The sequence below is a fragment of the Mustela nivalis genome (assembly GCF_964662115.1).
Source record: "Mustela nivalis genome assembly, chromosome: 7".
NCBI classification, from domain to species: domain Eukaryota; kingdom Metazoa; phylum Chordata; class Mammalia; order Carnivora; family Mustelidae; genus Mustela; species Mustela nivalis.
Genome location: NC_139026.1, coordinates 6,952,723 through 6,965,490, shown reverse-complemented (window position 1 = coordinate 6,965,490; position 12,768 = coordinate 6,952,723). Strand labels below are relative to the sequence as shown.

The 12,768-nt window shown below is 41.3% G+C and overlaps 1 protein-coding gene and 1 long non-coding RNA gene across 2 annotated transcripts in view; one reads left to right on the top strand and one right to left on the bottom strand.

Annotated features, from left to right (window-relative positions):
• The window catches only part of L3MBTL2 (L3MBTL histone methyl-lysine binding protein 2), a 529,035-nt gene that overhangs the window by 483,048 nt on the left and 33,219 nt on the right, over positions 1 to 12,768 (top strand). The gene's annotated exons all lie outside the window — the stretch shown is intronic.
• The window catches only part of LOC309869266, a 47,108-nt gene that overhangs the window by 26,134 nt on the left and 8,206 nt on the right, over positions 1 to 12,768 (bottom strand). Inside the window, exon 3 of the long non-coding RNA XR_014314080.1 lies at positions 7,080 to 7,135. This is a non-coding gene — a long non-coding RNA (uncharacterized lncRNA). The remainder of the gene's footprint in view (positions 1 to 7,079; positions 7,136 to 12,768) is intronic.

The window sequence follows — 12,768 nt, the reverse complement described above, 5'->3', positions numbered from 1 at the left end:
CTGGGATCAAGCCCCACATCAGGCTCCTGGTTCAGCTGGGAGCCTGCATCTCCCTCTCCCTCTGCCTCTGCCTCTCCCCGTGCTGATGCTCTCTCTTTCTTGCTGTCTGTATCTCTCTGTCTCAAATGAACAAATCTACTTAAAAAATAAAAACAAAAGGGGCACCTAGCTGACTCAGTCAATACAGCATGTGAATCTCCATATCGGGGCCTTGAGTTTAAGCCCCACAATGGGTGTGAAGATAACTTAAAAATAAGTCAGTCAGTAATTAAATGAAAATAAATTTTTAAAAAGATTTATTTATTTGACAGACGGAGATCACAAGCAGGCAGAGAGACAGACAGAAGGAAAGAGACGGGGAAGCAGGCTCCCTACTGAGCAGAGAGCCCGATGTGGGGCTGGATCCCAGGACCCTGGGATCATGACCTGAGCTGAAGGCAGAGGCTTTAACCCACTGAGCCACCCAGGCACCCCAAAAATAATTTTTTTTTAAAAAATAAGAAATAACAAGTATTGGTGAGGATGTGGAGAGGAAAAAAGGTAACTTTTTTGCCTTGTTGGAGGGAATGTAACCTGGTGTAGCCACTCTAGGAAATATTATGGAGGTTCCTCAAATAACTAAAAATTGAACTAAAATATAATCCAGCGGGGTGCCTGGGTGGCTCAGTGGGTTAAAGCCTCTGCCTTTGGCTCAGGTCATGATCCCAGGGTCCTGGGATTGAGCCCCACATCAGGCTCCCTGCTCAGCAGGGAGCCTGCTTCCCGCTCTCTCTCTGCCTGCCTCTCTGCCTACTTGTGATCTCTGCCTGTCAAATAAATAAATAAAATCTTTAAAAATAAATAAAATAAAATGTAATCCAGCAATTCCACTTTCAAGTGTTTACCTGAAGGAAATGAAAACACTAACTTGAAAGGATATCTGTCCTCCATGTTCACTGCATTATTTAAAATATTTTGTGGGGCGCCTGGGTGGCTCAGTGGGTTAGAGCCTCTGCCTTCAGCTCAAGTCATGATCTCAGGGTCCTGGGATCGAGCCCTCAAACCCCGCATCAGGCTCCCTGCTCAATGGGGAGCCTGTTCCCTGCCCCCACCTACCTCTCTGCCTACTTGTGATCTGTCAAATAAGTAAATAAAATCTTAAAAAAATATATTTTGTATTGTACTTTATAGTATCATTATACACAGTATATGCATTTCACAGTATTTTGTATTATAATATAACAGCATTATTTTCAATAACCAGGATATGGAGACAACCTTAATGTCCATTCTTCAACGGATGAACAGAAAGAAAATGCACTCAACCATATACATACACATATATACACACGCACACATACATATATAGGTATGGAATTTTACTCAGCTATAACAAAGGAAATCCTTCCATCTGTAACAACACGGATGGACGTCGAGGGCATTATGCTAAACAAAATAAGTCGGACAGAAAACAGTAAATACCATGTGATCTCACTTATATGTGGAACCAAAAAAAAAAACAAACCAAAAACAAAACAAAAAACCTGAACTCATAGATACTGAGAACAAAGTGGTGGTTAACAGAGATGGGGGGTGGGGGGCAAAAAGTGGGTGGAGGGGGCCAGAAGGTATAAACTTCCAGTTATAAGATAAACAAGTCCTGGGGATATAATGTATGGCACGGTGGCTCGGGTTAATAGTCCGGTGTGGCAGGGGTGCCTGGCCGGCTCAGTTGGAAGAGTACGATTCTTAGTCTTGGGGTCATGAGTTCAAGGCCCACATTGAGTATAGAAATTACTTACATAAATAAAAACTTTAAAAAAATACAATATTGCATATTTGCTAAAACTATAGTTCTTAAAAATTCTCATCACAAGAAAAAATTTATAACTATATGTGGTGATGATTGTTAACTAGACTTATGGTGATTATTTTACTAAATATACCTTATATCAAATCATTATGTTATGTACCTATAACTAATGCTGCATACTGTTTTATGTCAATTATATCTTGATTTAAAAAAAAAAAAAAAACACTAGTATCCAGGGGCTCCTGGGTGGCTCAGTCGTTTAGCATCTGCCTTTGGCTCAGGTCATGATCCCAGAATTCAGGGATTGAGCCCCACATCAGGCTCCCTGCTCTGCGGGAGGCCTGCTTCCCCCTCTCCCACTCCCCTGCTTCTGTTCCCTCTCTCACTGTCTGTCTCTGTCAAATAAATAAATAAAACCTTTTTAAAAATTTAAAAAAAAAAAACTAGTATCCAAAACAAAGGACTTGTATCTCAAAAGTTAACAAAACAAACAACCCAATCAACCCAATTTTTCAAAAACAAGTAAAAGATCTGGACACTTTGCCAACAAAAGACCTACAAATGGCACATAAACATAGGAAAAGAGACTCCATATCATTAGACACCAGGGAAATGAAAAATTAAAACCACAGTGAGAGGGACGCCTGGGTGGCTCAGTTGGTTAAGCGGCTGTCTTCGGCTCAGGTCATGATCCCAGCGTCCTGGGATCGAGTCCCGCATCGGGCTCCTTGCTCGGCGGGGAGCCTGCTTCTCCCTCTGCCTCTGCCTGCCATTCTGTGTACCTGTGCTCTCTCTCTCCCCCTCTCTCTCTGATAAATAAATTAAAAAAAAAAAATCTTAAAAAAAAAAAAAAAACCACAGTGAGATATCCCAACACACCTATTAGAATGGGGCGAACCTGGTATAGTGAGAACATGGAATGAGGGTATGTATGCAGAATGCAAATGCACAACCATTATGAAGAACAGCTGGGCAGTTTTTCATAAAGTTAAGCACACCCTGGGGAGCCTGGGTGGCTCAGTGGGTTAAAGCCTCTGCCTTCGGCTCAGGACATGATCCCAGTATCCTGGGATCGAGTCCTGCATCAAGCTCCTTGCTTGACGGGGAGCCTGCTTCCTCCTCTCTCTCTCTGCCTGCCTCTCTGCCTATGTGTGATCTCTGCTGTCAAATTAAAAATATATATATATGGGGCGCCTGGGTGGCTCAGTGGGTTAAAGCCTCTGCCTTTGGCTCAGGTCATGATCCAAGGGTCCTGGGATTGAGCCCCACATCGGGCTCTCTGCTTGACAGAGAGCCTGCTCCCTCCTCTCTCTCTGCCTGCCTCTCTGCCTACTTGTGATCTCTGCATGTCAAATAAATAAATAAAATCTTAAAATATATATATATGTGTGTGTGTGTGTGTGTGTATATATATGTATATATATATATAAATTCTAGTTGGTTAACATATAGTGTTGAGACTGGTTTCAGGAGGGGCGCCTGGGTGGCTCAGTGGATTAAAGCCTCTGCATTCAGCTCAGGTCATGATCCCAGGGTCCTGGGATCAAGCCCCATATGGGACTCTCTGCTCAGCAGAGAGCCTGCTTCCCCCCTCTCTCTGCCTGCCTCTCTGCCTACTTGTGATCTCTCTCTCTCTGTCAAATAAATAAATCTTAAAAAAAAAAAAAAAGTTAAACATACCCTTACTCACCTTGTAACTGAGCAATCTTAATTCTAGGTATTTACCCAAAGACAGCACAACTTATGTTCACACAAAAACCTGTACAAGAAGGTATATAGCAGCCTTGTTCATAATTACTAAAACCTGGACATTGGAATTAGTGTTCTTTTTCCTCTCCCAAAGATTTTTTAAAAGTTGTGATAGAATATGGATAACATAAAATTAAACATGTAGGGCGCCTGGGTGGCTTAGTGGGTTAAGCCACTGCCTTCGGCTCAGGTCATGATCTCAGGGTCCTGGGATCCAGTCCCGCATCGGGCTCTCTACTCTGCAGGGAGCCTGCTTCCTCCTCTCTCTCTCTCTCTCTGCCTGCCTCTCTGCCTACTTGTGATCTCTCTCTCTGTCAAATAAATAAATAAATAATCTTAAAAAAAAAAATTAAACATGTAACTGTTTTTATGTGTATAGTTCAATAGCGGTAGATACATTCACGCTGTTTTACAACTACTGGACTACTGACAAGGACTTATTTCATCTTGCAAATCTGAAACTCTGTACCCACTAAATGAGAACTCATCCCCACCCCCACCCGCCCCTGGCAAGCACCTTTCTAATTTCTGTCGCTACCCATTTGACTAGATACCACATACAAACAGAATAATGCAGTGTTCGCTTTTTTCTGAGCGGCTTATTTCATTTAATATAAGGTTATGCATATTGTAGCATGTATCTGATCTTTTTTATTTTTTTCCAAATTTTTATTTAAATTCTAGTTGGTTGGGGCGCCTGAGTGGCTCAGTGTATTAAAGCCTCTGCCTTCAACTCAGGTCATGATCCCAGGGTCCTGGGATGGAGCCCCACATCAGGCTCTCTGCTCAGCAGGGAGCCTACTCCCCACCCCCCCGCCCGCTCTGCCTGCTTCTCTACTTGTGATCTCTGCCAAATAAATAAATAAAATCTTTTAAAAGAATAAAATAAATAAATTCTAGTTGGTTAACATACAGTTTAAGACTGGTTTCAGGAGAATTTAGTGGTTCATCACTTATCTATAACACAAAATTTCCTTCCTTTTTAAGACTGAATAACATTCCTCTGTGTATACGTAGACACACACATTCAAATATATATGTGTTTTATGTAATATATGTATAATAGACATAGAAAATATGTGTATATACACATTTTGAAATATTGTATAGACACACATTATATATATGAATATACATATGTATGTGCATATTATTTATTAAATCTGTCAATGGACACTTGGATGTTTGTACTTTGGGCTACTACAAACAATGCTGTTGTAAATATGGGTGTATAAATATCTCTTCAAGGGACACGTGGGTGGCTCCGTCAGTTAAGCGTCTGCCTTTGGCTCAAGTCATGATTCCAGGGTCCTGGGATCGAGCCCCGCATCGGGCTTCCTGCTCAGTGGAGAGCCTGCTTCTCCCTCTCCCTTTCCCAACCCTCCATGCATGCCCTCTCTCGCTCTCTCTCACTCAAATAAATAAAATCCTTAAAAATAAATATAAATAAATACATAATTATCTCTTCAAGACCCTGCTTTCAATTCTTCTGGATATATACTCAGAAGTAAAATGTCTGGCTTTTTTCCATTTTTAGTTTTTTGAGGAACCACCATACTATTTCCCATAGCAGCTGTATAATTTTTCATTCCCAACGGCAATACAGATGGGCTCTGATTTCTCCACATCCTTGCCAACACTTGTTATTTCCTGTGGTGCTTCTGATTTGCATTTCCCTGAGTGAGGACAGGCGGTGCTGAGCATCTTTTCGAGCACTTGTCGGCCATCTGTGTATCTTCTTTGGTGAAGTTCTATTCAAATACTTTGCCCATTTTTTAATTGGGTTATTTGGAGTTTTGTTTTATTTGAGTTGTCGGAGTTCTTTATATATTCTGGTTGTTAACCCTTATCAGATATATGACTTGAAGGTATTTTCTCCCATTCCATAGGTGGCCTTTTTTTTTTTTAATAAACTCTATCCCCGGGGCACCTAGGTGGCTCAGTGGGTTAAAGCCTCTGCCTCTGGCTCTGGTCGTGGGTTTGAGCCCAGCATTGAGCTCTCTGCTCAGCAGGGAGCCTGCCTCCCTTCCTCTCTCACTGCCTGCCTCTCTGCCTACTTGTGATCTCTGTCAAATAAATAAAGTCTTAAAAAAAAAAAAAAAAACCCTCTATCCCCAACATGGGTTTCAAACTCACGACCCCAAGTCAAGAGTAGAATGCTCGGGGCGCCTGGGTGGCTCAGTGGGTTGAGCCGCTGCCTTCGGCTCAGGTCATGATCCCAGAGTCCTAGGATTGAGCCCCGCATCGGGCTCTCTGCTCAGCAGGGAGCCTGCTTCCTCACCTCTCTGCCTGCCTCTCTGCCTGCTTGTCATCTCTCTCTGTCAAATAAATAAATAATCTTTTTAAAAAAATTTTAAATTTAAAGAAAAAAAAAAAAAAAGAGTAGAATGCTCTACTGACTGAGCCACCCAGGCTCCCATGTAGTCTGTCTTTTCACAGTTGATCCTGTCCTTTGATAAACAGAAATTCTTAGTTTCGATATAGTCCAGTTGATAAATTTTAACTTTTGTTTTCCTGTGCTTTTAGTGTCCTAGCCAAGAAGTTACTATCAAGAAGTCATGAAGATTTCTTTTAAGACTATCTTAGCTTTTAAAAAATAATAATAATAAAATAAAACCTATTTATTTATTTATTTGTGAGACTACTCATGGATGGGGAGGGGCAGAGTGAGAGGGAGAGACAGTCCTAAGTAGACTCTGTCTGTACTGAGTGGGGAGCCCAACTTGGGCTTGATCTCATGACCCTGAGATCATGACCTGAGCCAAAACCAAGAGTAGATGCTCATCTGACTGAGCCATCCAGGTGGCCCTAAGCGTTTTGAAGTTTTAGGTCTTAGGTCTTTATAGTTCTATCTCTTGGATCCCCTAAATCTTTAATCCATTTTGTGTTAAATCTTGTATAAGGTAATACTTTCACATGTGGATGACCCAGTTTTCCCAGGACTACTTGTTGAAGAGACTCCTTTCCCCCATTAAAAGGTCTTGTTACCCTTGTTGAAAATTATTTGACCAGGGACACCTGGGTGGCTCAACTGGTTAAGCATCTGTCTTGGTTCAGGTCATGATCCTAGGGTCCTGGGATTGAGTCCCACATGTGGCTCCTTGCTCAGCAGGGAGCTTGCTTCTCGCACTGCTTGTGCTCTTTCTCTGACAAATAAATAAACAAAATATTGTTTTTTGTTTTTTAAGAAAAGAAAGAAAATCATTTGACCATATATGCAAGGGGTATTTTTCTAAGAGCTCTATTCTATTGGGAGTTTATGTCTAATGAGGACAGAGTTTCAGTTTTGGAAGATGAAAAATTTCTGGAGATGGATGTGGTGATGGTCGTCCAAAAAATGTGAATGTACTTAATGTCACTGTACACTTTAAGATGGTAAATCATGAAAAAATAAAAATTAAAAATAAGAAAATAAAAAATAAATAAAATGGTCAATCTTCTGGGTATTTTACCACAATTATATAAAAATTCTTAATAAAATAAACATTTTCAGATAAGCAAAGTCTAGGATAATTTGCAGCCAGCAGCAGACACTTACTCCAAGAAATGTTAAAAGAAGTTCTTCATCCTGGAGGGAGAGATGAAAATGCAAACCTATAGGAAGAAAAAAAGTACACTGAAAATGGCAAGTATGTGGGTAAATATAAGATATGATTGTTCTTTTTTTAAACTGTTTTAAAAAGTAAGCTGGCAGATGATATGATACTTTATGTGGAAAACCCAGAAGACTCCACCCCAAAACTGCTAGAACTCATACAGGAACACAGTAAAGTGTCAGGATATAAAATCAATGCACAGAAATCAGTTGCATTTCTTTATTTTTTTTTAAAGATTTTATTTATTTATTTATTTGACAGACAGAGATCACAAGTAGGCAGAGAGGCAGACAGAGAGAGAGGAGGAAGCAGGCTCCCCACTGAGCAGAGAGCCCGATGCAGGACTCGATCCCAGGACCCTGAGATCATGACCTGAGCTGAAGGCAGCGGCTTAACCCACTGAGCCACCCAGGCACCTCTTTTTTTTTTTTTTTTTTTAAGATTGTATTTATTTATTTGACAGAGAGACAGATCACAAATAGGCAGAGAAGCAGGCCGGGGGTGGGGGGGCAATCTCCCTGCTGAGCAAGGGACCCTGAACAAAGGATCCCAGGACCCTGAGATCATGACCTGAGCCAAAGGCAGAGGCTTAACCCACTGAGCCACCCAGGTGCCCCAATCAGTTGCATTTCTATACACCAACAAGAAGACAGAAGAAAGACAAGTTAAGGAGTCAATCCCATTTACAGTTGCCCCCAAAACCATAAGACACCTAGGAATAAATCTAGCCAAAGAGGCAAAGAATCTATACTCAGAAAACTATAGAATACTCACAAAAGAAATAAAGGAAGACACAAAGAAATGGAAAAACATTCCATGGGGCGCCTGGGTGGCTCAGTGGGTTAAGGCCTCTGCCTTCAGCTCAGGTCATGATCCCAGGATCCTGGGATCGAGCCCCGAATCATGCTCTCTGCTCAGCAGGGGGCCTGCTCCCCGCCCCCCGCCTGCCTCTCTGCCTACTTCTGATCTCTATCAAATAAATAAATAAAATATTTTTAAAAATATATATAAAAAAAAAGGGAAAAACATTCCATGCTCATAGATTGGAAGAAAAAATTGTGAAAATGTCTACCTAGAGCAATCTAAAATATCATCAACTTCTTTCAAAGAAATGGAACAAATAATCTTAAAATTTGTATGAAACCAGAAAAAACCCGAATACCCAGAGGAATGTTGAAAAAGAAAAGTAAAGCTGGTGGCATCACAATGCCGGGCTTCAAGCTCTATTACAAAGCTGTGATCATCAAGACAGCATGGTACTGGCACAAAAAAAGACACATATATCAGTGGAGCAGAATAGAGTACCCAGAAATGGACCCTCAACTCTTTTTTTTTTTTAATTAAGATTTTATTTATTTATTTGACAGCCAGAGATCACAAGTAGGCAGAGAGAGAGAGAGGAAGAGAAGCAGGCTTCCCGCTGAGCAAAGAACTCGACACAGGGCTTGATCCCAGGACCCTGGGATCACACCCCGAGCCAAAGGCAGAGGCTTTAACACACTGAGCCACCAGGCACCCCTGGACCCTCAATTCTATGGTCAACTAATGTTTGACAAAGCAGGAAAGAATGTCCAAAGGAAAAAAGACAGTCTCTTCAACAAATGGTGTTGGGAAAATCGGACAGCCACATGCAGAAGAATGAACCTGGACCATTTCTTTACACCACACACAAAAATACACTCGAAATGGATGACAGAACTAAATGTGAGAAAGGAAATCGCCCAAATCCTTGAGGAGAACATAGGCAGCAACCTCTTTGACCTTAGCCACAGCAACTTCCTCCTAGAAACATCGCCAAAGGCAAAGGAAGCAAGGGCAAAAATGATCTATTGAAAAAAGATGCATCTAAAATAAAAAATGTGATTTTTCTAATTAACAAAATTTATAATATAACCCATTTGTTTTCGTCAACAGTATGCTAATAGTGGTTGAAATAATTTCTTGATCCATAATAATTTTTAAATACAACTTCATGGACCCTGCAAATAAAAAACTATAACTTCAACATTTAAAAAATGAGCTATTGAGATTTCATCAAGATAAAAAGCTTTTGCACACTGGGACGCCTGGGTGGCTCAGTTGGTTAAGCAGCTGCCTTCGGCTCAGGTCATGATCCCAGCGTGGTGGGATCGAGTCCCACATCGGGCTCCTTGCTCCGCAGGGAGCCTGCTTCTCCCTCTGCCTCTGTCTTCCACTCTGTCTGCCTGCGCTCGCTCTCACTCTCTCTCTCTCTCTGACAAATAAATAAATAAAATCTTTAAAAAAAAAAAAAAAAACTTTTGCACAAAAAAGGGAGACAGTCAACAAAACCAAAAAGACAACTGACAGAATGGGAGAATATATTTGCAAATGACATATCAGATAAAGGGCCAGTATCCAAAATCTATAAAGAACATATCAAACTCAACACCCAAGGAACAAATAATCCAATCAAGAAATAAGCAGAAAACATGAACAGACGTTTTGGCAAAGACAACCAAATGGCCAACAGACAAATGAAAAAGTGCTCAACATCACTAGGCATCAGGGAAGTACAAATAGAAACCACAGTGAGTTACCACCTCACAGAGTCAGAATGGCTGAAATTAACAAGTCAGGAAACGGGAAGGTGTTAATGAGGAAAGGGGAGCCTCCTACAGTGCCAACAGGAATGCAAGCTGGTGCAACCATTCTGGAAAGCAGTATGGAGTTTCCTCAAAAAGTTGAAAATAGAGCTGCCCTACGACCCAGCAATTGCACTATGGGGTATTTACCCCAAAGATACAAATGTAGTGATCCGAAGGGGCACCTGCACCCTAATGTCTATAGCAGCAATGTCCACAATAGCCAAACTATGGAAAGAGCCTAGATGTCCATCAACAGATGAATGGATAAAGAATATGTGATACACACACACACACACACACACACACACACACACACACACACAATGGAATACTATGCAGCCATCAAAAAACAAAAACCTTGCCATTTGCAACGATATGGATGGAACTAGAAGGTGTTATGCTAAGTGAAATAACTCAATTAGAGAAAGACAATTGTATGATCTCACTGATTTATTATTAATATTATTTTAAGTAAGCTCCACATCCAACATGGGGCTCGAACTCACAAACCTGAGATCAAGAGCTTCAGGCTCTACCAAATGAGCCAGCCAGGAGCCCCAGGAACATTTTATATTTCCCTTATATTGTCCCCTGTGTCTTTCAATAGGTCCCTGGTAATGACTCATTAAAATAGCTTCGATTACTTAGCATTATATAATATAATACAATTCTCTTTTTGCTTCACTAAATGGGACTGTGCTACTAATGGGGATTCGTAAACTTGTTTATGACTTCTAGACAGATTTTCCCCCCCACATCAGACAGGTCATGTGCCAGTGTTGTGATAAGCTTTGAGGGTAGTACAGCTCACACAAGCATAGCATGAACTCCCAGTAGTCACATCTAGGAGGTATAAAAGTATCTACAATCTTTTTAATAGACTTTCAATTTTTAGAGTGGTTTTAGGTTCAAAGCTACATTGAGTGGAAAGTACAGAGATTTCCTCTACATCCCTTGCCCCCACACATCCATTGCCTCCTCCCCCCATCAACATCCCCACCAGAGCAGGACACTTGTTACATTGTGAACCTATACTGATCCATCATTATCATCCAAAGTCCATAGCTGACATGAGGGTTCACCTGGGTGTTGCCCATTCTAGGGGTTTGGACAAATCTAGGATCTATATCCACCAGGATGGCATCACATAGAATATCTTCTACCCTAAAAATCTTCTGTGTCCTCTTGATCTCTCCCTCCCCCAACTCATGGCAACCACTCATCTTTTTTTTTTTTTTTTTTTTTTTTTTAAGATTTGTTTATTTGACAGACAGAAATCACAAGGAGGCAGAGAGGCAGGCAGAGAGAGAGGAGGAAGCAGGCTCCCCGCCGAGCAGAGAGCCCGATGCAGGGCTCAATCCCAGGACCCCGGGATCGTGACCGGAGCCGAAGGCAGAGGCTTCAACCCACTGAGCCACCCAGGCGCCCCAACCACTCATCTTTTTTATTATCTCCATGGTTTTGCCTGTTCCAGATGTCAAACAAGCGGAATCATATAGCAGGTAGTCTTTTCAGATTTCTTTCACTTAGTTATATGCATTTAAGGTTCCTCCGTGTCTTCTCATGGCTTGATAACTCATTTCTTTTCAGCGGTGAAAAATTCCCCATTATCTGAATGGACCACAGTTTATTTATCCATTCACCTCCTGAAGAACTCGGTTGCTTCCAAGTTTTGGCAACTGCTATGGACATCCATATGCGGGTTTTCTTGTGGACATAAGTCTTCAGCTCCTTGGAGTAAACACCAAGAAGCAAAGTTGCTGGATGGTATGGTTAGATTATGGTTAGCTTTGTGAGAAACCATCAATCGGTCTTCCAAAGCAGCTGTGCCATTTTGCATTCCTACCAGCAATGAATGTGGGTTCCTGATGCTCCATATCCTCGAGAGCATTTGATGTTGTCAGTGTTCTAGATTTTGGGGGTTCCAATACGTGTAAAGAGGCATCTCATTGTTGTTTTAGTTTTTATTTCATTGGGGTTACTTGATGTAGGGCATCTTTTCATGTGCTTACTTGCCATCTGTTCTGAGTCTGTTAAAATCTTTGGCCCATTTTTTTAAAGGTTGTTCTCTTCTCATTGCATTTTTCTTTAAAGATTTTATTTATTAGAGCAAGAGAAGGAACACAAGCAGAGGGAGTGGGAAAGGGAGAAGCAGGCTCCCTACCAAGCAGGCAGGGAGTCCGATGCGGGACTTGATCCAGGACCCTAGGATCATGACCCAAGCCAAAGACAGATGCTTAATGACTGAGGCACCCAGGTGCCCCTTATCATTGCATTTTAAGAGTTCTTTGTATATTGTGGATAATAATCCTTTACCAGATATGTCTTTTGCAAATATTTTCACCCAGTCTGGCTTTTCATTCTCTTGACAATGTCCTTTGCGGGGCAAAACTTTTTAATTTTAATGAAGTCTAGTTTATTGGTTATTTCTTACATGGATCATGCCTTTGTTGTACCTAAAAAGCTTGGGGCGCCTGGGTGGTTCAGTGGGTTAAGCCTCTGCCTTCGGCTCAGGTCAGGATCCCACCAAGCCTGCTTCCCTTCCTCTCTCTCTGCCTGCCTCTCTGCCTACATGTGATCTTACATGTGTTCTTTGTCTGTCAAATAAATAAATAAAATCTTTTAAAAAAAAGTCATCACCATCTCCATGATCATCCAGATTCTCCCCTATGTTATCTCCTAGGGGTTTCACAGTTTTGCATTTTACTTGTAGATCTATGATCCATTTTAAGTTAAATTTTGTTGAGGGTGATCGGTCTCTGTCTGGATTCATTTTTTTTGCATACAGATGTCCAGTTGTTCCAGCACCGTTTGTTAAAAAGACTCCTGGCTCCATTGTATTGCTTCTTCTCCTTGATCAAGCAGTTAGCTGTTTTTATGCGGCTCTATTTCTGGGATCTCTATTCTGCTCCACTGACCCATTTCTCTATTCTTCATCAGTACCATTGGCTTAATTACTATAGCCTTATAGGAAGTCTTGGAAGTTGGGTAGTGTCGGTCCTCTTGAGATAGGGAAACTGAAAGA